We start from the raw sequence: 27174 nt of genomic DNA on the forward strand, positions 1-27174 counted from the left end.
TTTAGTTTTTATTTACTTTATTTTATTATTTTGCTTTCTTCCCACACTTCCAAAATACAAAAATTTATCCCTTTACTCAGAAAGCTCAATTGATATTATTTTACACATCGCTAGCTCTGGTGGCAGTAGGGTATTCTAGTGCACATCTTGCTTGCTTCTTCCCTAGCTGGTGGTACTGTTTGAAGAGATCCTGGATGTCTCAGGAGGTACAGGCTAGCTAGAAGTCTCTAGGTCAGGCCACGAAAGACTGCAGTCAACCCCTGGCCCCTGCTTCCCTCTGCTTCCTGGTCTACTCCAAGGTGAAAAGCCTCTGCCACATGCTCCCACTGCTAGGATCTGAGCTGCTGTACCATGTCAGACCTAGTCCTTGAAGCCAAAATACTCCATCTTTCTTTTAAGGCACTTTTGTCATTATACAAAAATGATGAACATGGTAGCAGAAGTGTATCATATGGGAATAAAAGCTAACCCAAGTTCAGAAACAGGTATACAAACAAGAAATGAAAAAACAATTTTGAGCTACCTTCCTAATCAGAAAACTTTCTTTTTTCCTAGTTCTGTGACGAATGCCACTGGACTTTTGATGGGATTGTTTTAAACCTATAGGTAGTTTTTTGTGATTTTTTTCTTTTTTCTTTTTCTCTTTTTGTTGGATATTTTCTTTATTTACATTTCAAATGTTTCCCCTTTTCAGGTCTCCCCTTCAGAAACCCCCTCTCCCCCTGCCTCTATGAGCATGCTGACCCACCCACCCACCCACTCCCATCTTCCTGCCCTGGCATTCCCCTACACAGGGGCATCAAACCTCAGGCCCAAGGGCCTCCCCTCCCACTGATGTTCAACAAGGCTATCCTCTACCACATATGTGGACAGCGCCATAGGTCATTCCATGTATATTCTTTGGTTGGTGGTCCAGTCCCTACGAGCTCCAGGGGTCTGGCCAGTTGACACTGTTGCTCCCTCCTTGGGCTGCAAACCTCCCTCAGTTCCTCAGTCCCTTCTCCCACTCCTCCATTGGGGACCCCAAACTCAGTCCAATGGAAACTTTTTAAATTGACCATTTCTTTAGATGATTGAGAAAAAGTATCAAATTAATGCTATTTTATATTCCATCCTTATTTGTCCAAGAAATAGTTATTATTCACTATAGGCCAAACATCATGCTAGGCCCCAAATGTATAATGACAACTACAAAGAGGTATGTCATCATCATCTTCATGTGAGCTTTCTATCTTATATGCAAAGATGGCCATGTAAAGGCCTTTTCTCAGAACTCAGACTTCAGTGTATAACATAACTCATAAGTATGGTTTACCTCATCTAGGGTTTTTTTTTTCTTCTCTGTTTTTTCTTACACATCTACCACTACTTTGAGAATCTGACTGATCTCGCCTTCTGAACATGAGACTTGTGAATCTGTTGCTCCTCTCTCCCTATTAGACAGCCATCAGCCAGTTTATCTTTAGGTGTATGAATGAGTCCACACCCATGATAGCTAAGAATAATAGTTGCCCTGATAGCCTACAATTGACCTCAGATAGGTCATCAGCAAACACTTACTGTTGAATGTCACTCCACTCTCTATTGGTGCCTTATCACACAATCTCACTGCAGCAACAGATACTTGACACATCACTCAATCATAAAAATAAACATGAGATGACAATTGCAGTGTGTTCTCTGAAGATCAGCAATAGTTTCTCTAACCTAGCTAGGTTAAGAGATCAAGGAACACTTTGTGTTTTGTTTTTAAAGAGAAATACATGTACCACCACTACCTGGCCTAAGTAACAGACTTGCCAGACTGGAGAAATGGCTCTGCAGTTAAGAGCACTGACTGTTCTTCCAGAGAGGCCCTCCCTCCAATTCCAGACACCCACATGGTGGCTCACAAGCATATGAAATTCCACCCCCGCCCCCAGGGGTGTATCTGACACCCTCTTTTGGCCTCTGTGGGCACTGCATGCATAGACAAAGGCAAATGAAGTACACATGTAAAATTAAAACCTGGAAAAATTAAAATAAGAAAAAAAGATGTGTGATCTTAGATCTAAAAATATGCAGGAGCTAGAGAGATGGCCCATACCTGATGCTCTTCCATGTGGAGAGCCGTGCGTGCCGTGAGCAATCGCCATTATAAGATGGTGCTGGCCTCCACTGTGCCTAACTAGTAAAGAAGCCTTGTACGCAGGTGCGAGAGTGAATTCACGCCTAGTCACTGCCCATCTCGGGGCGTAATAATGGGGTGATGGGTGAGCAACGAATCAGGAGCTGTCACGCCACATCAGGTGCTGAAATGTCACGCTGCGGGCTATATAAGCAGTGCCATTTTCTGGGTTCGGGGTCTTCCTCCTGAGAAGTAAGCAATAAAGCTTTGCCGCAGAAGCTTCCGGTTGTCCTGAGTGTGTTCTTGCCGGCAGGGACAAAAGCTCGGGCAATACTTCCAAAACACTGGAGTTCAATTCCCACAGCATATATGGAATGTCTCACAACTTCCTGTAGCTCTAGCTTTAGGGGATACAATACCCTCTTCTGACTTCCTCAAGTACCTACACTCTTGTGCAACACACACACACACACACACACACACACGCCATCTGTTTCTAAAACTCATATACATGTGTAAAACATAAATAAAAATGTACAGAAATGAACTAATTGAGGAGTAGGGAATGGGGTTATTGAAATCATAGGAATACATATGCAAAAGTTCTGTAACAAGATGAATAAATGCTGAGTTATTTACAAGCTGATGTGGATAGAGCTTGGACAGGAAGGGAATAATTCAGGCAGGGAAGGTGTAAAGATAAGCAATAAATAGAATAAGCAGAAAGCCTTAGAGACCACACAAAGGACCTGAGACTTGATCCAAATAATTGTGCAAAATGCTGGTTTCAGACGGGCAAGAACCATGGATCTTACAAAGAGTGCCAACAGACGGCAGAAGAGAGAAAACAGAGGGGGAGGGGATTTATGGTGACCATATGCTCAAGACACATTATATACTCTCATGGAAATGTCCTTTATGGCACCCAGTACCATGCACAATGAAAACATGTGTATTTTGTTGTAAGGTACGTATGGAATATCTCATTAGACAACTTGACATTTCCCCATGATTCTCACAGCCTCTAAAACAAGATTATCCACCCACTTGTTCAATAATCGTTCATTGAAAGGATCCAGAATAGAATGAGTAAATGACTGGGAGATTCAGTGGATGAATGAGCCTGGGACAAGCCATCCAGTAGGCCCTGGAGAGAAGCAAAGACAATATTCCCATTCTTGATCTGCTCACAGCCTAGGAGGAGAGATTCACTCCTATCACTTTGGTCATAAAAGATAGGCCTCATTGTTAACCCAGGTAAATGCAAGTGGTATACCTTAAATAGCTAAAAATATGACGGGAAATCACGCAGTCAATAATTAGACTAATAAAATGAGAAAACAGTTCTCCAAAGATGAAATACATGTGGCCAATGAACACACAGGGAAATAGTCAACATCACTAGTTATCAGAGCAACGTAATAAAACTACATTGACATTTCATCTCGCCCCAGTCAGAATGTCAGTCATTAGCAAACAGATAGCAGCCAGTTGTGGATCTGTTTGAGTTTGAGGACAGCTGTATCTACCTAGTAAGTTCTAAGACAGCCAGGGCTATGTAGAGAGACCCTGTCTCAAAACAAAACAAAATCAAATAGTAATAAGGGTTGGCAAGGATGTGCACAAAAAAGGGCTATGAAGTAGCCTAGACAGAATGAAAAGCAATCTCTAAAACAGTGGTTCTCAACCTGTGGGTCATGACCTTTGTGGGAGTCACATGTAGACATTCTGTATATCAGATGCCTACAATTACAATTTATAAAAGCATGTGTATATACTGACATGAAAGAAGAGGCAAAACTTTTGAAGAAAATGAAGAGGAAAAGGGACAGGAGAAGGAAGATAGGGGAGGAGGGGTTATTAAGGAGCATATACTCAAACATATTATATACTAGCATGGGAATATCTTCATGGAACCCAATACTATGAACAATAAAAATATATCAATTAATGAAGGTGGTGGTTCTGATGCTAAGGTCCTCTTCCCTAATTGGTTCTTGATTTGTCAGTAAAGAAGGCCAGGGGCCAATTGCTGGGCTGAACTTCCAGGAAAAGGAGACACAAGGAAGGAGAGGGAGTTTCTGCCATGCTTTGGAGGGAGAAGATCACAGCAACCATGTGAGGTCTCAGGGTGGGGGCTGGGGCCTGTAGCCACCACTACAGATGGGTGGCCAGGGATATTTGACAGGGGCTAGGTGGGACTAGTCACTGAAGTCTAGGGCAGGTGGAGAGACAGAGATAATAACTTGGTAAGGGCATGCTTTTCCAGGCAGGAGATATCAGCACCCAGCAATTGTACCAAAAGGGCAAGTTATAAAGGAACAGGCTGTGTGTGTGTGTGTGTGTGTGTGTGTGTGTGTGTGTGTGTGTGTGTGTGTTTTGTCCAAGGATGAAAAGGAAGCTGGGCGGGAGCTGGTAGTGAACCACTTCCTGGATCAAAGGTGGTAGCTAAAACTAGACAAAAAAAAAAAAAAAAAAAAAAAAAATTACAGCATTGTTTTTGTTTTTCCAAGGCAGGCTTGCACTAACTATTCCTGGATGTCCTGGAACTAATTATGTACACCAGGCTGGTCTCAAACCTACAAAGATCTATGTACTCTGCCTTTCCAGTGCTGGGATCAAAGGCATATATCAATATCCCCAGTTAAAATAGTCTTTTTTTTGGGGGGGGGGGGTTCAAGACAGGGTTTCTCTATGTAACCCTGGCTGTCCTGGTACTCACTTTATAGACCAGGCTGGCCTCGAACTCAGAAATCCACCTGCCTCTGCCTACCAAGTGCTGGGATTAAAGGTGACGCCACCACCGCCCGGCTAAAATATTCTCTAAAAAATATAGGAATCTTCCTACCTTTGGCCTCACTTGATCAAAACCCCACCTCTCAGAGGTCAGCCCAAAGATCTGTGACTGGTCACTCTGTTTTTCCAAGAGTTTTGCTCATTTTTCTGGATTCTTATTGGGCTGGTTAGCTTTGTCAACTCAACACAAATCTAGACATATCTAGAAGAGGGAATTTCAATCAAGGGATTAGCTTGTAGGCAAGTCTATGGGGTATTTTCTTGATTAATGATTGATTTGGGAGGCCCATATCATTGTGCCACTCTGGGCATGTGGTCCTGGATGTATAGAAAAGCAGGTTGAACAAGTCAGTAAGTAACTCTCCCCCATGGCTTCTGCTTCAGTTCCTGCTTCCAGGTTCCTGCCTTGAGTTCTTGCCCAGACTTGCCTTCATGATGGACTGTATTCTGTAAGATGAAGTAATCCCCAAGGCACTTTTGGTCATGGTGTTTTATCACAGCAATAGAAAGCAAACTAAGACACTCATAGACTCTTGGTTTGTGGAGTTATCAATGAGTTGTGCCCAATGTCAATACACACACACACACACACACACACACACACACACACACACACACACAAACTATCTTTAAACAAAATGCACTAGAGGACTAGAGAGATGGCTCAGTGGTTTAAGAACACTGGCTGCTCTTCCCAGAGAACCCTGGTTCAATTCCCAGCACCTGCCTGGCAGCTCACAACTGTCTGTAACTCCAGTTCGAAAGGATCTGGCACCCTTGCACAGACGTGCAGGCAGAACACCAATCCTCATAGAAATAAATAAATCTTAAAACAAACAAAGAACGGCTAGCTCAGTGTTTAAGAACACTGGCTGTTCTTCCAGAGGTCCTGAGTTCAATTCTCAGCAACCACATGATAGCTCTCAACCATCTGTAGTGGGATCCGATGCCCTTTCTGGTGTATCTAAAGACAGCAACAGTGTAATCATATACATAAAATAAATAAATAAATCTGTAAAAACAAAGCACAACACAACACACTATAAACTTTCAGTATTCATATTCTATGCACATAAATTTGTGATCTTTATTATTGAGCAGAGAGCTTTTAAAATACTGAGAGGATAAACATAAATCCATAATTTACTTCTGTCTCACAATTCTCTTTCTCCTGTCATTTCTGCTGGGAAATGTCCAAGCTTCTAACAACATCCATGTCAGTGACCTTTGCTTCAAAGGCATGGCTGTCTTCATTATAAAAGCTTGGGTACCCTTCATGTACTGAATGGAGTTATGGAGATAGTGTTCAGCAAATTATGGATATTAAATTAAGACACAGTAGACGGTTCCATTGAATAGAACGAATACAAAAATATTGATACATTTTAATTGTTCAATTTCAGCCTAAATTCTACCACACACATTGGATTTAGAATGTCGTTTTAATTACGTCATATAAAAAGGCTCAGTGGCATCTGAAGAGCCAAGTGCTTTTCATTCACTGTGTCTCAACAAGTGGCAGGAAGAAATGGAATTTTTCTTATCATCTCTTCTTGTAAAATTCCCAGGATAAGAAAGATGCAAAGAAGAAAAAAAGGAGCAGGAAAAGGAGAAAAAAGGAAGCCCTGAGGAGATTTTTGTTGTATTAAGTAGGAAACTCTGCCGGGCAGTGGTGGCGCACGCCTTTAATCCCAGCACTTGGGAGGCAGAGGCAGGCAGATTTCTGAGTTCGGGGCCAGCCTGGTCTACAAAGTGAGTGCCAGGACAGCCAGAGCTACACAGAAAAACCCTGTCTTGAAAAAAAAAAAGTAGGAAACTCTGCTTAAAATTAGTTAAATAAAAGACTATAAACATAGATTGCTAATGTTCCTTTGAAAGCTTTGCCTTGCTAACTAATTTGAATGCACAAATAATAAGAAAAAGAGAGAAGTCAGTTTGCCAAGCCTCATCTGCTAGGAAAGCCAACAACAGAATTGAAATCTCACAAGTGTTGAATATTTAGCTACAGGTCATTTCTATTTCTGTCATGATTCACTAAGTTCTAAGAGTGAGAGAAACTGCATTTCACATCGCCCACATGAGCCCAGGCACATCTCATCTTCCATCTCCACTTTTAATTTATATCTGCAAAGTGAATGAATGGGCAACTATGGGGATATAAAAGCCAGGGTCAAAGAAACATAATGCATGATTCTATTACACCTGATGCCCAGCTCTGAACAAATAAACTCTATTACATGCTGGCTCTGGATCAAGAGAGTGTGGCAAACCATTCTTCCCCTACCAAGCCCAAGCAGACATGCAGAATCTGTCCAATACATTCAGCGTGATGCACTGACTCATGTGTGTGTGTGTGTGTGTGTGTTCGCTCACATGCATGCTTTCATTTCATTTAATACCAGTCATTCCCTTTTAATTTAAGCAAAGCAAAATGGAAATAACAGATGCAAAAGTATGGTGAAAATATCCCTTGGACAAAGCTATGTAAATGAAGGCAACAGCCTATGCAGTCTTCCTGATTCCCCCTGGTATTCAACTGCTCAAATTAGATTCCTGTCACTCACTATCTTCATCAAATCTCACAAAAGTAGGTACTAAGCAAAAGAAATAGGAGATGAGGGTTTCCCTTAAAATGGGACACTAGGTTTTGAGAGAAGTACTTGGGTTAAATGAAGGAACTTGATTAAACGCACAATTCAAGATAATGATTAGCTGAATGCTGGAACTCGGATGCCTGACATACTTTAGCATATGAATTAAATTTTCTCTTAGCCAATACGCTTTAAAAAAAAAAAAGTGTTTTACTCAAACACATCCCTTCAGAGACCAGGCCATATGTGGAATGAGTAGACTCATTGGTCCATGTGGGCTTAGTTTGCAATCTCTGAGTTGGTTGGGAAAGTGCATTTTATTGCATAATATGAAATGTATACTGGCAGAATTATATCACACTTAATGGGCATGTCTGTTTAATCAAACGGGCCATCACTTGAACACATACAAACAAAAGTATACCGGCAGTTGTTTTCATGAGTGATAATACAAAAAAGGGCAGATGTTTATGGCTATACTGCAAACAAGGAACATACATGTGGTAAGGATAGGGACAGAGATGTCCTGTGCTCAATGTGGATTGCCCTAGGCACATTCACAACTATACAGCACAGTGTTTTCCATAAAGCCTTCACCCCACAAATGGAATTTTAAAATGGGATTGTAGCATATGGCTATGAAAATTGCAAATGTGGTCCACATGTGTTCAATAAGGCCAATGTGGGAGCTAATGAAGATACAAAATCAGGGAAGGTACATCACTCAGAATGCTCGGAGAGTCTATAGCCATTGTCTGACTATCAAAAGGAGAAGGATAATCAGGATATAATTAGAGCCTTCATACTCACCGTCTTACAAACTGAAGATTTCACACAATTTACATATCATAAGATGCCTAGGAAGGCCGCAGAGCCTTATGAATCTTAAGGAGAAAGAGCAGCAAATCAATTATAAAGAGGTGAAGGTCAGATGATTTCAATTATTGATATTTCACTGTCGGAGTTAGCTGTATTTGAGTAAGTCTTGAAGGGGTTGGAAGCGCCAGGGAGCCACAGTGTAAGCGCATCCGTTTTTAGAACACTGTACTGCGGATATTCCATGTAGGAATCGCTGTGAGTCTCATTCTCAGATGAAGACAACTAAATTCCAGAGGGGCAAAACATTTCCTTAACATCAGAAAGCTAGCAAATGCCTAACAGAGATGCAAATTCCACATTTGACTGAGTCCAAAGCCTGTTCCCAACCAGGAAGCTGTTTCCTATATTTTGTGTCCCGATAATTCAAAATACCTGTTTAAGAAGAAAAAAACATTAATACCATCATTTCTTTGTGCATCTCTGTATGGGTTCATATGTGTGGACACATATGTACTAGAATTTCACCTTCTGTGTCTTCTTTGACCACTTCATACCTTATTTTAACATTTTATTTGTTGATTTACTTTATTGTGTGTGTGATGTGTATGATGCAAGGGGGGATGAGTATCATGGTCCTGCTGTGTGGAGCCCAGAGGACTTCAGAGAAGTCAGTTCTGTCCTACCTTTCAGTGGGTTCTGAGGATCAAACTCAAGTCACCAAGCTTGCATGGCAAGCACCATTACCTCCTGAGTCATCTCATCTGTTCTTTGCCTCCATCTGTCTGTCTGTCTGTCTATCTAGCATCAATCACTATCTATCATTTATCAATCAATCTGTCATAATCATCTATCTATTATCTATCATGTATCATCATCTATTATCTATCCTCGATCTATCTACCTACCTATCTATTATTTGATTTATAGTCTCTCACAGAGACTAGAGCTCATCAGGTTGGCCGGACTGCCTGGTTTATAATCTCCAGAGATCACGCTGTCTCTGTCACTAACTCCCTCCAGCACTGGGATCACAAAAGTGTACCATATCACCAGGCTTTTATTTACAAGGGGACTCAGGATCCAAAGTTAGGTCTGCATGCTAATGAGGATAGACACTTTACTGACATAAAGGTCTCCCCAGTCCTGATGCTGTCATTAACAGGAAATAGTTGCCCTCGTTTGTTATTAAATCAACTCTCACAAGCTTGATACAAACCCATGCTTCCCCTCACTAAGCTAGGACTACAAGTGTGCACCATCACGCCTGATCTGCCTTTCCTTACAAGGGCTCTGAGAGTTGGGGAAGTACTAGAGACTTCTTGAACTAAAGGGTCTAAGAGTCATTTATTTTTCAGCATAATTTAATTGTGGGCTTCTGACTTCTAAAAAAAATATGCTTTCATTTATGAAACCATATTCATTAAAATACCAAGATCACCACTACAAAAATCTAGAAAAGCCAACTGCCTGTGTCAGCCAGAGTAACTGAAAGACACATATATACATGTATATTTGTTGTTTTTTAAAAACAGCCACAGTGGCAGAGAAATGGATTATAAGTGGGAAATACTCCCAGAGCGAAAGAATTGCCATTTGTCATGTCAAGAAACAGATTTTTCAAATGATGGTGAAATCATGTGCAAGACAATCCTGCTTGAGAAAATGCACCTGAGTAGCTAAGAGAGAAACATAAATACAAACAAAAACTCCTCCGTGTCCCTCTGTGGAGCAGACGTAATTGGCAGAGCAGTCTGTCTATCCATAAGCCCGCGAGTTCTTCAAAATATTTACAATTCTGAGGAAATGTATGTTTATTTTAGAATGAGGGGAGCATAGTGCTTAGATTTACAGTTCTCAGGAGCCAGAGCCTAGTTTAATTATTACCAGAGTTCCTTGGCCAAAAAAAATCCCAGTGTCGAGTAAAAAAACACTGAATAAATCCATATATAGGTGATATCATTTAAAATAAATTGGTAGCTCTCAAATATGATTTGTGCAGATGCTGGCAATGGGGACACAGAATTGACTTGAACGCCTAGCTAGGAGATACTGAATATAACACTATTTATATTTTGTCAAGTATTTCAAATATACTGTCCTACACTTCCCTCATTGACACAGTGTATACATAGCTTTAGAAGAGTTAGTTGGTCCAGCTTCCCAAAGCTACATCTCTATTTAAAAGGAAACATGGAAGCATGGAATGACATTCGTCAGCTAATCATGCTCAGTAATCATTTTACTCTGAGTTAGTGAAATACTCCCACAGCAGCAGAGCTGGTACGGTCGACAATGCCGACAGACCCAGGAGTGATGAGTCATTTGTATGCAGTCTGCTCAAATTTGTAAAAACAGAACTCCTACTTGTTTCAAGTTCAGGAAGTAGACTCAAAGATGCATTTTCTATAGTAAAGTTTAAAAAGTTGCTTTTAAAAATAAGGAAATGCTTTTTAAGAAAACCAGAGAAACGTTTTATTCTCTGAGTCATAGCATTTGAGAACGTTTGACTCTGATTTCCTCGTGTTGGTTTTGGAGCCTCAAGTTCTTTGCTAATTTAAGGGGGCTGTTTGAAAGGAGGCACTTCTGGATTCCAAGAGAATCCACCACACAATCAGTAGGAAATTTCAGGAAGGAAGGGAACAGGATATGGTCAACATATAAAACATGTGGCATGGCGCACACCTTTAATACCAGCACTCGGGAGGCAGAGGCAGGCAGATTTCTGAGTTCGAGGCCAGCCTGGTCTACAAAGAGAGTTCCAGGATAGCCAGAGCTACACAGAGAAACCCTGTCTCGAAAAACCAACCAACCAAACAAACAAACACGTGGCAGCATCTCTCTCTCAGAGACACACCCTTTACAAGACGGTACCATCCCTTCATCTGAACTTGGCTCTGGAAGAGCAAGTGTGTTTTTTCTTCTCGAGGTCAAACTGCATGCTTAAAAGCAAATCCCTGGGACCTACCCTTAGATGAAGAGATACAGGCACTTAAAACCTGTTGAGAGAAGAAGAATTAGTATTCTCCAGAGATGAGTCCCTAAATGGTTATACAGCCCGAGTTGTAAGCCCTAACAACACACATATAAAAACATACATGCAAGCAACACTAACGGACTCAGCAGGATGCATTTATTAACATATGTATGGAACAATAATAAAGAATAAGAGGCCATGGATCTGAAAGTGGGGTGGAAGAGGTTGGACAGGGTAGGGAAGAAACGGTGTAATTATATATTAGTTTTATTAAAATTCCTAAAGAAGGCAAAGCCGCGGGTTAAGTTCAAATGAGCAGCATACCTGTGAATCATCAGAGAGCTACTTTCGGAATGAATACAACATGTGTATTTCTGACAAGTCCTAGGTGGTATGGATGCTACTGATTTTTGGACCACAATAAATAAAAGTTTGTTTCTTCCTTTGTTTTACCACTTAGAAGAAAAAAAAAACCCTATATGTAATATGGAACCATTGCCCTATGATCTGAAACTAACCCTACCTACTGAATATCTAACAGGAGTGTGACAAAGTTTAGTTTAATGATTCCTGCATTTGAACTTCTTTTTATAAATGCATTTGAATTTATTGAAAGACAACGTTATATAAAATTACTCAATAGAAAATTCTTCATAAGGGAAGTATGAATAGTTTTGCTTTGAGTCAAGAAATTATGAGAAAAGGACACTTGTTTGACTGGCAGCTGAAATGGATGTAAGCGTTTCAGTAAATAGAGACTCTATTCCCCTTCCTCTGATTCAATTATTCAATTAAAGTTAACTGGATGAAGTCCACAAGCCAGAGCCATTCATTCTGTATCTGCTTACCTAACTCTTATGTTAAACAATTGGCTGACTGAGAAGATAATGTTTCTTATCCATTCCATAAATATTAATCAAGCACCAACACTGCATTAGGAATTATTTCGGTACAGAAGATAGAGAGAAAGTGAGTTAGAGAGACAAATGATAATTGGAAGCAATTGTTAATAGTTTGTTAAACATTTTCAAATAGTTTTTGCTTATGTGTGATGATGCTACAGAAGATCAAGACCCACGAGTCTGGAGGGATGGATCAGTGGTTAAGCACTGGATGCTCTTCCACAGGATGCTGGTTTGGTTCCCAACACCCACACTGGGACTGGGATGGGGTGACCCACAACTGTCAGTAACTCCAGTTCCAGACAACCTGGAGCCATCATCTGGACTCTGCTGGCACCATTCAAGCAAACGGTGCCACAGAAATGCATACTGAGACTGCTGTCACAGTCTCTGTGAGTTCATATATGCATCAGTCCTGCTGGATTTTGAGGATGTGTGTTGGTTGAGGTCTTCTTGTAAACTGCTTTCATTATGTTGAGATATGTCCCTCCTCCCCAGGACTTTTATCATGAAAGGGAAGTGGATATTATCAAAGGCCATTTCTGCACGTGGTTTCTGTCTTTGAGTGTGTTTATAGGGTACCTTACACTTATCAATTTACATATGTTGACCCATCCCTGAATCTCTGGATGAAGCTGACTTGATCATGGTGGATAAATAGTTTTGGCATGTTCTTGGATTCAGTTTGCAATTACTTTACCGAGAATCTTTCCACCTGTGTTTATAGAAGAAATTGGTCTGTAATTCTCCTTCTTGGTTTGGTCTTTATATGGTTTATGTATTAGGGTAACTGTGGACTCTTGAAAAGAATTAGGCAATGTTCCTCTTATTTTGATTGTGGGATAGTTTGTGGAGTGTTGTCATTAATTCTTTGAAGGTATGGAGAATTCTGCACTGAAGGGATGTGTTTGGTTGGGAGACTCTTAATTACTTCTTCTATTACATGAGGTGTTATAGGTCTATTTAAACTGATTACCTGGTCTTGATTTAAAATTGGTTGGTGGTATATATCAAGAAATTGTTTATGTCTTTTAGGTTTTCCAGTTTGGTGGAGCACAGGGTTTTAAATCATGTCCTTATGGTTCCCTGGATCTCCTCAGTACGTGTTGTAATCGCCCCTCTTTGTCTCTAATTTCGATTTTTTTCTTCCAGCCTTTTAGCTAATTTGGAAAATGGTTTGTCAATCTTATTGATTTTTTCTCAAAGAACCAACTCTTTGTTTCATTGGTTCTTTGTAATTTTTTTCCTTTTTATTTTATTGATTTCATCCTTGAGTTTGACTATTTCTTGCTCTCTACTCCTTTTGGGTGTGATTTCTTCTTCTTCTTCTTCTTCTTCTTCTTCTTCTTCTTCTTCTTCTTCTTCTTCTTCTTCTTCTTCTTCTTCTTCTGCTGCTGCTGCTGCTGCTGCTGCTGCTGCTGCTGCTGCTGCTTCTTCTTCTTCTTCTTCTTCTTCTTCTTCTTCTTCTTCTTCTTCTTCTTCTTCTTCTTCTTCCTCTTCCTCTTCCTCTTCCTCTTCCTCTTCCTCTTCCTCTTCCTCTTCCTCTTCCTCTTCTTCTTCTTCTTCTTCTTCTTCTTCTTCTTCTTCTTCTTCTTTTCAAGAGTTATCAGATGTACCATGAAATTGCTAGTATGAAATCTCCATCCAAAACACTTTTTTATTTTTAATATAGGCTTAGTGCTATGAACTTGCCTCTTAGAGCCTCCTTCATTGTGTCCCATACATTTGGCTGTTTTGTGTTTTTATTTTCATGCAATTCTAAAAAAGTCTTTAATTTTCATCTTGACCCAATTTTTTTTTTTAGGTTTTTTTTTTTTAGGTTTTTTGAGACAGGGTTTCTCTGTGTAGCCCTGGCTGTCCTGGAACTCACTCTGTAGACCAGGCTGACCTTGAACTCAGAAATCCGCCTGCCTCTGCCTCCCAAGTGCTGGGATTAAAGGCGTGCGTCATCACGCCCGGCTAAAGTGTATTTCTTGAATACAGCAGAAGGATGGATCCTGCATTTGAATCCAAGAAGTTATTCTACATCTTTTTCTGGGAATTGAGATCATTGATGTTAAGAGATATCAATGAGCAGTGTGTGTTAATTCCTGTTATTTTGTTGTTGTGGTGTGGGGTTCCACATTTTTATTTGTTGGTCTGAAATTGTTTATTTCTTGTGTTTTACTGGTCGTGTTTAATCTTTTCAGCTTTAAGTTTTTCTTCCAATGCCTTCTAGGGATCTGGATTTGTAAATGGATACTGCTTAAATTTTGTTTTATCTCAGAATATTTTCTTTCTTCATCTATTGTGATTTAAAGCTTTCTAGATATAGTAGCCTGGGCTGGCAGCCGTGGTCTTAAGAATCTGCAAAGCAACCATCCAGGCCCTTCTGGTTTTTAGTCTCCACTGAAATGCAAGGTGTTATTCTAATATGTTGACCTGTATATAGTACTTGGTCTTTTTCCTTGAGAATTTTAATATTCTTTCTTTGTTCTGTACAGTTAATGTTTTGGTTATATGTGTTGTGGGTAATTTCTTTTCTGAGCCAGTCTATTTGGTGTTCTGTATGCTTCTTGAACCTAAATAGGTTCCTCTTTCTTTACATTAGGGAAATTTTCTTATGTGGTTTCATTGAAGATATTTTCTATTGCTTTGACCTGGCAGTCTTCTCATTCCTCTACTCCCACTGTTCATAGATTTGGCCTTCTCATAGTGTCCCAGATTTTTTGGTTGTTTTGTGCCTAGATTTTTTTTTTGACTGAGGAATTTATTTTTCTATCTTGTCTTAATGCCTGAGATTCCCTCTTCTATCTTTTATATTTTGTTGGTGAGGCTTGTCTTTGAGGTTTTTCCTAAATTTTGTTTTGTTTTTCCTAAATTTTTCTTTTGCATTTTTTCCTCGGTCTAGCTTCACTTTATTATTCCTTTTTTCCAGTTTCAGTCATCAGCTGTTTTCTTCTTTTCATTCCACTTCTTGTTAGTGTTTTCATAGTTTCATTAAAGGGTTTGTTCACTTCCGCTTTAGGGCATTCCTATTTGGAAGTTCTTATCTTGTGCTTCAGCAACATTGCTCTTTTTAGGACTTACTGTAGTAGGGTTGCTGGGTTCTGCTGGAGCCACGTTGACTTAGTTGCTGTTGATTGTGTTTTAGCAGTGTATCTAGGCATCTGGGTTTCGGGTGACTGTAATTCTAAATGTTGATATATGGTCTTGTCTTTATTTTGGGCGAGTGCTTGTTCCTTGGTTTCTGTTGTCCTCTGGAGTTTAAGGAATAAGTTTAGGAATATTATGGGTTGCCCCATAGGAAGTGCTTCTGAATCCCTGTCATGTGTAGATGGTGTTAGTTTCTGGTAGAATTTATTTTAATGTGTTAGAAATAGGAACACAGAAATAGAAATAAAGAAATATAGAAATAAATAGAGATAGAAAGATAAAGGAATGCAGGTGAGCTAGAAGAAGGATGGTGCTGAAATATCCCCAGAATGGAAAAAAGCTGGGTCTTCCATGAGCTTTGGTCAAGTCCCCAGGGAGTAAGAGACAGAAAGGGTCAACAGGCTGCTAAGGGTTGTGGGGGATGTGACTGGGGAATTGGAATTAGAGGACGGGAAAGAGAGTGAAGATGGCTTACTTTGTTCCACACATATAGACAGTGGGGTTCCAGACACATGGCCAGTGGGTTCGGGGCAGAGTGCCTCCTGGTATTGGTGGCTGAGACAAAGGGATGTGGTATGGGAGGAACGCTGACTGTGTAGAAAATTCTCTGGGTCCCCTAGTATTGGGGGCAGAGAGGAAGAGGAGGACCCCCACACACACACTCAGACTGCTACAGGACTAGGGATAAGATTGGAGAATTGATATTGAAGGACAAGAAGGACAGTGGCAATAGCTTACCCCTGTTCTTCATTACCTGACATTTTATTGAATGATTGGTTGATTGATTGATTGATTGATTGAGACAAGGTTTCACAATGCAACTCTAGTTGTTCTGGAACTCTCTATATAGAAAATCCTGGCCTGGAGCTCACAGAGATTTGCATGCCTCTGCCTCCTAAGTCCTGAGATTAATATTTATGGGATTTATCACCTTTTTAGTCTACCTCTAGCAAAAGATCCATCATTTCATCCCAAATTTTTTCCCTGTACAGTTCCCTTATCTACTTCCCTCCCCGACTCTGCATTCTATCAACCCAACATTAATCATTAGTGTTTCTGTATGCCTTATTTGTTTTTTTCCTTTCTATCTATGCCCACAATTATGTGTTAGCAGACCCAGTACTATAGGTGTTACTTTATCCCCCACAATTACTAGTGCTTAAGGGTGCATGTTTTGTAGTTGACCAATACTCCCCTGAGTAGATCCTCCCCTGAAGAGTGTCTGTTGTTGAAGAAAGTGGTCTCCTCTCAAGAAGAACTGGAAAAGAGCCTGGTGCTATGAATAGCAATCTAACAGGCAAAACCAGACAGCTCCACCCTATTACAATTTAGACCCCATTGAGCATTGCAAACAGAGCCAATGTAAAACAAAACAAACAAAAAATGCAACCAGTAATCGGCATGTACAGGTGCCAACACACAAAAAAGCACAAGTAGCACACACACACACACACACACACACACACACGAACACACACACACACACACACGAACACACACACACAAACACAAACACACATGCACACACACACGCACACACATACACACACAGGACCATACACGTACACACACACACACACACATACACGAACACACACGCACATACGACAACTTGTCTGTTTCCTTGAAAAAAATTACTAATCTCACAGCAAAGGCAAAGAATACAAAAGAATGATTAAAATTTTGTTCCAAGAAATCAAAGATGGCCTAAACTCCAGAAAAAAAAGTACCAGAACACATACAAACAGCTGAATGAAATAAGTCAATACAGGATATGAAAATGGAATTCAATAAAAGATAGAAATGCCAAAGAGAACTAAATTGAAATGCTGGAGATAAAAATTTCAATAAAAAAAAAGGCTCAGTGGGAAGTCTCATAAATAGAATGAATCACAGGACGTGGGGGTGGGAGAGAAAGTCTAGAGACAAGGGGCTAAAAGCTCTGTCATCTCATCCCAAATATTTTTTCCATAGGGTTTTGTTTTTGTTTTTGTTTTTTTAAGTGCATATGGGAACTGGAGAATTTGCTGTAGTGGTTAAGAACACAGGATGCTTTTCAAGGGGACCTAGGTTCAGTTCCCAGCATTCACATGGTGGCTCACATGGTGGCTCACATGGTGGCTCACATGGTGGCTCACAGTCCTCTGTAGTTCCAGTCCCAGGGGGTCCCATGCCCTTTTCTGCTCTGTGTGGGCACCAGGCATGCAAAGCCCAGACTGAGCTCCTAACTGCTAGGATCAAGCAAACAAACAAAACTGTCCTTTTTATTCTTTGACAACACCTTACATATATACAATGTATCCTGATCGTATCTAATGTATACAATGTATTTTGATCATATCCAATGTATACAGTGTATCTTCATCATATCCAGTCCAAATTCCCCCTCCTATTCTCCTTCCCTAGAGTCCCCTTCACACCTTTATATCTTCTTCTATCTTCTTCTTATTTTAGAGACCACTGAGTCCAACTGGTATTACTTGCATCTGCATGAAATGAATAACTTTTTAAAAAATATTACAGATGGAACATGAAAGATCACTAGGAAATGAGGAATAAAAACAAAGCTAGGAATGATGGGCATAGACAAGACTTTCCATGCCAATGACATAAAAATGATATTAAAAATATGAGTAAAAATTTCAAACATAGAAAAAGAGATGCCTATCTAGGTACAAGAGATGTATAGAACACCAAATAGGCAGGGCCAGAACAAAAGCCATATTAGAGATAAAATGTTGAATATACAGTAGAAATAAAGTGTATCAAAAGAGAAACATTAGGTCACTTATAAAGATAATCCCAACAGAACTAAACTTGATTTCTTATCAGAAACTTTAAAAGCAAGTGGAGTTTGGAATTATGCAGCTTGGTTTCTGAAAGGCCACAGCTGTTAACCTAGACTATTAAACCCAGTGCTGAAAGTAAAAGAAAAACTTACCATGATTCAAGCAGACTCCAGGAATGTATGGATGCTAATCCATCCCTATAGAGGATGCTGAAAGAAGTTATTCAAACTAAAGAGAACAATAAACACACCCAAGAGATTGTGGAGGAAAGAAAATACCCTAATAGAATAATAACAGAGTAAATGGAATTGAGAAAATACCAAACACTACAAAATAATGCTGCTGAATATTAAAGCTCTCAGCTACCAATATAAAGATACAGATGAACAGCTTGGATTAAAAGGGGTGGGAGTCCCTCTATTTGCTGCCTCCAAGACACATAACTCAACCTCAATGTTAGATACTGCCTTAAAGTGACGAGATGGAAAATGGGAGAGATCTGGGAAATAAGCAGGTGTCCCTAGTCTGATGTCAGGTAGAATTTATTTTAAACTAAAACTAGTCATGAGAGAAAAATAAGGTTATTTCATACTGATTAAGCGAACAATCCATCAAGAAGACAAGTCTAAACATGTACACACACTTGCACCCAATTGAGGGAAAAGTGCTACTGTATAGTCATAGATGAAACCCAACACAATAACAGTGTGTGATTTTGGTACCCACTCTCATCTTGACAAAAGGACATTGTGATAATTAGAACTAACTGACAGTATAGAGCAAACTGACCTATTGGGCATCTATAGAACATTCTAAGCAAACACTGAAGAACCTGCATGTTCTTAGAAAGCCACAAGTCTTTCTCTAGAGCAGGTCATATATAGGGACACAGAGCAGGTTTCAAAACTGTAGGAGAATTGAAATAAGTTCTTATGTTCTATCTAATAATAATAGAACAAAGTTAGAACTCAAGAGCAAGAAAAACTGTAGGAATATAATAAACGCAAGGAGGTCCAACAGCACAGCACTGAATGGGTCACTGAAGAAATCAGAAATTCAAAATTAAAGCAAAAGATTGAAACTAGAAACTAGAAACACAACATTGAAAAAACTAATGTGATACAATGAAAGCAATCCTAAGAGATGGTGCCTATATTGAAACATACAATCTCTCTCTCCCCCTCCCCCCCGCACGCGTGTGTCCTTGTACATGTATTTGACTCAGCAGTTAAGAACACTTATTTTTCTCACAGAAGACATGGGCTTCCTTCCCAGCAATCACATGGTGATTCACAACCATTTATAACTCCAGTTCTGTGGGATCTGATGCCCTCCCCAGATATCCACAGGCATCAGGCATGTATGTGGTGCATATACATAAATGGAGACAAAACACCCATAAAATAAGTCTAAAAAAATGGATGGGTCCATAAAAATGTGTATTAATTGAAGGCACCACAGTTTAAGATGAGCTAGGCAGCATTAATTATGTTATAATTAGTTAATTAGTTATAATTAACTAATATGGAAGAAAAAGGTGAGAACACATCTATTTAAGCAATATGGTCAGGGAAGGTATCTTTGGGGAGGCATCTCAGCTGATACTGGATGGCACAGAGGGGTTCTGTGTTGCAGGGAGGTGGCAGGAGTAAGACTATCCTTCCCCAACAAGGGTCCAAAGGACATACTTCCTTGTGAGCTACACAATGGTAGGATGACCCTTCAGGGGAATGAGAGAAATGAGGTCACAGAGGTGGTCTGATCCCTATTAAATGGTGCAGCCACCCATAAAGACTTCAAATGATATTCTTAATACATTGGAACCCTTTGCTGCGATTTTTAGCAGAAGATGAATAGGAGCCTCTCTGTTTACAAACCATACTGGGCTTCCTTGGGAGGAAGGAGCATAGGTGTGTGTGTGTGTGTGTGTGTGTGTGTGTGTGTGCATGTGTGTGTGTGTGTGTGTGTGCATGTGTGTGTGTGTGTGTGTGTGCATGTGTGTGTGTGTGTGCATGTGCGTGTGTGTGTGTGTGTGTGTGTGTGTGTGTGTGTGTGTGTGTGTGTGCGTGTGCATGTGTGTGTATGTGTGGCCTGCCATCTAATCTTCAGTTGTGCAGAGGCTCACAGAACAATGTCCATGAAAGTCTGGCAGCGTTGAGAATCACATAAATATCTAAGCACTTTTAACATTAGTAGTGCTATTGCTCTAGAGTCAGGGCTAGTGTGTCCTCTGAAGTGTTTAGATGGAAGAAACAAATGAGGTGGGCTGGATTCATTTCTTGTGACCTGTGCAGGCGCTGCAGCCCTTCCAAAGGCAAATCAGACCCAGTTCCAAATCCAGACGAGAGTCGTCTATCTGCAAAGCCTAAAATGCTGATTTGAAACAAGCACAAATTTATGGTACAAATATTTACTCCTTGGTGTACATGTGATCTATAAGGACATAAACATCAACTTTTTATTATGTAGATACTGTTCATTACATAAATGCTCATTTGTTGGGCATAACATTTACATTGCAGAGAAGGTAAGAAAATCAAAGGCACAAAAGAGAGTGACTTAACAATTAATTACCAATCACCTCAATTTTTCTGAGGGTTTGGGGAGGGCATTTCCTTGTGAGTACCCTCCCTGGGTTCCCATGCCTAATTAAAACTAGGCCTTTTTAAAATGATTTTTTTTGTTATAAAAATCATAAATACTGATTTTAGTTCATTTGAATATATAGAAAACATAAAGAAGAAAACAAATGATATCCATAATACTACCTCTATCTTTTTCTGAGAATGGAAAGGCAGTCCACTCAAGCCTGCAGCTGCCACTTTGAACTGCCACAATTCATCTAGAAAGACAGAAAAACACAGAATAGCCAAAACAATTCTTAACAATAAAAGAATGGCTGGGGGAATCACCATCCCTGACTTCAAGCTTTGCCACAGAGCAATAGTGATAAAAATTGCATAGTATTGGTACAGAGACAGACACATTGATCAATGGAATAGAATTGAAGACCCAGAAATAAAGCCACACACTTACAGACACTTGATCTTTGACAAAGACACCAAAAAAAACACACAATGGAAAAAAGAAAGCATCTTCAATAAATGGTGCTGATCTAACTGGCTGTCTATATGTAGAAAAATGAAAATAGACCCATATTTGTTACCTTGCACAAAACTCAAGTCCAGGTGGATCAAGGACATCAACATTAAACCAGATACACTGAGTCTAATAGAAGAGAAAGTGGGAAAGAGCCTTGAACTCATTCGCACAAGGGGAAGTTTCCTAAACAGAACTCCAATGGCTAACTCTCTAAGATCAAGAAACCCTGAGCTGCCACGTGCACTGGAAAGTGGTGTGAGGCGGCAAAAGCAATACGTGAGTTAAACTTTCATTTGTACTTTCAGTTATACATTATATACTTGTCTAGACTGGTGCTATAAGTACAAAAACATGTAAATGAATGTGATATAGTTGCATTGATTACATCTAACACTATGAGCCAAGACACAAAAATATGGAAAAATGTGGAAATCCCAGAAAGAACCAGGATTTGTATTATTAGTTTGCAGTTTGGGTATCTTTTCAATTTGTATCACTATAACAACATTTCTTTTCAGCCCTGGCCATTTGAGAATTGAATGCATCTGGTGCTTCAGTCTGGCCTCCAGTGTGCATGGGGCTTGACTAGTCTCAACAGACTCAGTGAGGACTGCATAACTGTGACGCATCAGCTCTGCATATCACCTCAGGGAGGTCAGTGCACCCACTAGACCCCAGCCCAGCATTTATCCTCAGGGAAGATCAAATGTTAGAGGTAGTGGTGGCACACCTATCAAGGCTCTGACCCTTTGGAGCACCATAGGGACTTTCAACTGTCACATGCCCTGCAGCTGAGGTGACTCCAGGTACTGCACCAATCTGCAGATAAGTGCTTTGTCTACCAGTGAACAACCTGCAGAGGCAGCATCAGGGATTTCAGAGAGAAAAATCTGGTGGAAAGTAAACGTGCAGGGTACTAGAGTTCGAGCAGGAGGCCCTGTCCAACAGCTTAGCTGGGGGGTGGAGAGGATGGACTTCGCTTGAAGAATCTGACCTTTCTTGATCACTACAGACACTCTGCCTGAAAGAACAGGGTGGGTTAAATTATATAAAAATTAGGGAACTGGGTTCTGGGACTCCGCCGAAAAGTAGTCTGCACAGGTGAAAGTGCGCACACAGAAGCTGACAGCTTCTGGGACAGGCTGGAGCCACAGAGCTTCTGAGGCAGCACCCTTTTTGGGATCCAGACATTCGAAAACCTCCCTGGCCAGAGCACAGGTGTCCACCCGGCCCGGGAGGCTTTTGCCTCAGGAACGGCGGGTGCCATCTTGGTTCCGGGACTCCACCAAAAAGTAGTCTGCACAGGTGAGAGTGTGCACACAGAAGCTAACAGCTTCTGTGACTGGTCAAAGCAACACAGCTTCTGGGAAAGGTTCTGTTTTGGGCCTTCATCTTCGGCCAGAAGGGAGGTCCAAATGCCAGATATCTGTGCACCTTCCCTGTAAGAGGAGAGCTTGCCTGCAGAGAGTGCACTGACCACTGAAACTCAGAGGAGAGAGCTAATCTCCCAGGTCTGCTGATAGAGGGTAACAAAATCACCAGAGGAACAATCTCTAAACAGAGACAACTATAACAACTAACTCCAGAGATTACCAGATGGCAAAAAGTAAACGTAAGAATCTTACTAACAGAAACCAAGAACACTCATCATCATCAGAACCCAGCACTCCCACTTAGCACAGTACAGGCCACCCCAACACACCCGAAAAGCTAAACCCAGATTTAAACGCATATCTCATGATGATGGTAGAGGACATCAAGAAGGACTTTAATAACTCACTTAAAGAAATACAGGAGAACACTGCCAAACAGGTAGAAGACATTAAAGAGGAAGCACAAAAATCCCTTAAAGAATTGCAGGAAAACACAACCAAACAGGTGATGGAATTGAATAAAACTATCAAAGACCTAGAAAGGGAAGTAGACACAATAAAGAAAACCCAAAGTGAGGCAACGCTGGAGATAGAAACCCTAGGAAAGAAATCTGGAACCATAGATGCGAGCATCAGCAACAGAATACAAGAGATGGAAGAGAGAATCTTAGGTGCAGAAGATTCCATAGAGAACATCAGCACAACAATCAAAGAAAATGGAAAATGCAAAAAGATCCTAACTCAAAACATCCAGGAAATCCAGGACACAATGAGAAGACCAAACCTACGCATAATAGGAGTGGATGAGAATGAAGATTTTCAACTCAAAGGACCGCAAATATCTTCAACAAAATTATAGAAGAAAACTTCCCAAACCTAAAGAAAGAGATGCCCATGAACATACAAGAAGCCTACAGAAGTCCAAATAGACTGGACCAGAAAAGAAATTCCTCCTGACACATAATAATCAGAACAACAAATGCACTAAATAAAGATAGAATACTAAAAGCAGTAAGGGAAAAAGGTCAAGTAACATATACAGGCAAGCCTATTAAAATTACACCAGATTTTTCAACAGAGACTATGAAAGCCAGAAGAGCCTGGACAGATGTTATACAGACACTAAGAGAACACAAATTCCAGCCCAGGCTAATATACCCAGTCAAACTCTCAATTACCATAGATGGAGAAATCAAAGTATTCCACGACAAAACCAAATTCACACATTATCTTTCCACGAATCCAGCCCTTCAAAGGATAATAACAGAAAAAAAAAAACAATACAAGGACGGAAACCACATCCTAGAAAAAGCAAGAAGGTAATCCCTCAACAAACTTAAAAGTAGACAGCCACAAGAACAAAATGCCACTTTAAATACAAAAATAACAGGAAGCAACAATTACCTTTCTTTAGTATCTCTTAATATGAATGGGCTCAACTCCCCCAAAAAAAGACATAGACTAAGAGACTGGCTACACAAACAGGACCCAACATTTTGCTGCTTACAGGAAACTCATCTCAGAGAAAAAAATAGACATTATCTCAGAATGAAAGGCTGGAAAACAATTTTCCAAGCAAATGGTATGAAGAAACAAGCTGGAGTAGCCATTCTAATATCTAATAAAATCAACTTCCAACCAAAAGTCATCAAAAAAGACAAAAGAGGGGCACTTCATACTCATCAAAGGTAAAATCCTCCAAGATGAACTATCAATTCTGAATATCTATGCTCCAAATACAAGGGCAGCCACATTCATTAAATAAACTTTAGTAAAGCTCAAAGCACACATTGCACCTCACACAATAATAGTGGGAGACTTCAACACACCACTTTCACCAATGGATAGATCATGGAAACAGAAACTAAATAGGGACAAAGTGAAACTAACAGAAGTTATGAAACAAATGGATCTGACAGATATCTACAGAACATTTTATCCTAAAACAAAAGGATATACCTTCTTCTCAGCACCTCCTGGTACCTTCTCCAAAATTGACCACATAATTGGTCACAAAACAAGCCTCAACATATACAAAAATATTGAAATTGTCCCATGCATCCTATCAGATCACCATGGACTAAGGCTGATCTTCAACAACAAAATAAATAATAGAAAGCCAACATTCACATGGAAACTGAACAACACTCTTCTCAATGATACCTTGGTCAAGGAGGAATAAAGAAAGAAATTAAGGACTTTTTGGAGTTTAATGAAAATAAAGCCACAACATACCCAAACTTATGGGACACAATGAAAGCATTTCTAAGAGGAAAACTCATAGCTCTGAGTGTCTCCAAAAAGAAACTAGAGAGAGCACACATTAGCAGCTTGACAACACACCTAAAAGCTCTAGAACAAAAGGAAGCAAATTCACCCAAGAGGAATAGACGGTAGGAAATAGTCAAACTCAGGGGCGAAATCAACCAAGTGGAAACAAGAAGAACTATTCAAAGAATCAACCAATCGAGGAGCTGGCTCTTTGAGAAAAATCAACAAGATAGATAAACCCTTAGCCAGACTAACTAAAGGGCACAGGGAAAGCATTCTAATTAACAAAATCAGAAATGAAAAGGGAGACATAACAACAGACTCTGAAGAAATCCAAATACCATCAGATCCTTCTACAAAAGGCTATACTCAACAAAACTGGAGAACATGGATGAAATGGACAAGTTTCTAGACAGACACCAGGTACCAAAGTTAAATCAAGATCAGGTTAATGATCTAAACAGTCCTATATCCCCTAAAGAAATAGAAGCAGTCATTAATAGTCTCCCAACCAAAAAAAGCCCAGGACCAGACGGGTTTAGTGCAGAGTTCTATCAGACCTTCAAAGAAGATCTAATCCCAGTTCCTCACAAACTATTCCACAAAATAGAAACAGAAGGTACTCTACCCAAATCATTCTATGAAGCCACAATTACTCTGATACCTAAACCACAAAAAGACCCAACAAAGATAGAGAACTTCAGACCAATTTCCCTTATGAATATCGATGCAAAAATCCTCAATAAAGTTCTTGCTAACCGAATCCAAGAACACATCAAAACAATCATCCATCCTGACCAAGTAGGTTTCATCCCAGGGATGCAGGGATGGTTTAATATACGGAAATCCATCAATGTAATCCAGTATATAAACAAACTCAAAGACAAAAACCACATGATCATCTCGTTAGATGCTGAGAAAGCATTTGACATAATCCAACACCCATTCATGATAAAAGTCTTGGAAAGACAGATTGGGAAAGGATATTTACCTATCCTAAATCGGATAGGGGACTAATATCCAATATATATAAAGAACTCAAGAAGATGGACTCTAGAAAATCAAATAACCCCATTAAAAATGGGGCTTGAGCTGAACAAAGAATTCTCACCTGAGGAATACCGAATGGCTGAGAAGCACCTGAAAAAATGTTCAACATCCTTAATCATCAGGGAAATGCAAATCAAAACAACCCTGAGATTCCACTTCACTCCAGTCAGAATGGCTAAGATCAAAAATTCAGGTGACAGCAGATGCTGGCAAGGATCTGGAGAAAGAGGAACACTCCTCCATTGTTGGTGGGATTGCAAGCTTGTACAACCACTCTGGAAATCAGTCTGGCGGTTCCTCAGAAAATTGGACATAGTAATACCAGAGGATCCCGCAATACCTCTCCTGGGCATATATCCAGAAGATGTCCCAACCGGTAAGAAGGACACATGCTCCACTATGTTCACAGCAGCCTTATTTATAATAGCCAGATGTTGGAAAGAACCCATATGCCCCTCAACAGAGGAATGGATACAGAAAATGTGGTACATTTACACAATGGAATACTACTCAGCTATTTAAAAAAATGAATTTATGAAATTCCTAGGCAAATGGATGGACCTGGAGGGCATCATCCTGAGTGAGGTAACCCAAACACAAAGGAACTCGCACAATATGTACTCACTGATAAGTGGATATTAGTCCAGAAACTTAGGATACCCAAGAAATAAGATACAATTTGCTAAACACATGAAATTCAAGAAGAACGAAGACCAAAGTGTGGACACTTTGCCTCTTCTTAGAAATGGGAACAAAACACCCATTGAAGGAGTTACAGAGACAAAATTTGGAGCTGTGACGAAAGGATGGACCATCTAGTGATTGCCATATGCAGGAATCCATCCCATAATCAGCTCCCAAACGCTGACATCATTGCATACACTAGCAAGATTTTGCTGAAAGGACCCAGATATAGCTGTCTCTTGTGAGACTATGCTGGGGCATAGCAAACACAGAAGTGGATGATCACAGTCAGCTATTGGATGGGTCACACTGCCCCCAATGGAGGAGCTAGAGAAATTACTCAAGGAGTTAAAGGGAACTGCAACCCTATAGGTGGAACAACATTATGAACTAACCAATACCCCGGAGCTCTTGACTCTAGCTGCATATGTATCAAAAGATGGCCTAGTCGGCCATCACTGCAAAGAGAGGCCCATTGGACTTGCAAACTGTATATGCCCCAGTACAGGGGAACCCCAGGGCCAATACAGGGGAGTGGGTGGGTAGTGGATTGGGGGGGTGGGTATGGCGGACTTTTGGGA

The 27174-nt window shown here is 40.2% G+C and overlaps 1 protein-coding gene across 1 annotated transcript in view; it reads right to left on the reverse strand.

The window, feature by feature from the left end:
• Positions 1-27174, reverse strand: part of Mcc (mutated in colorectal cancers) — a 387123-nt gene that overhangs the window by 251214 nt on the left and 108735 nt on the right. The window lies entirely within an intron of this gene.

Source organism: Mus musculus, chromosome 18 (assembly GCF_000001635.26).
Source record: "Mus musculus strain C57BL/6J chromosome 18, GRCm38.p6 C57BL/6J".
Classification (NCBI taxonomy): domain Eukaryota; kingdom Metazoa; phylum Chordata; class Mammalia; order Rodentia; family Muridae; genus Mus; species Mus musculus.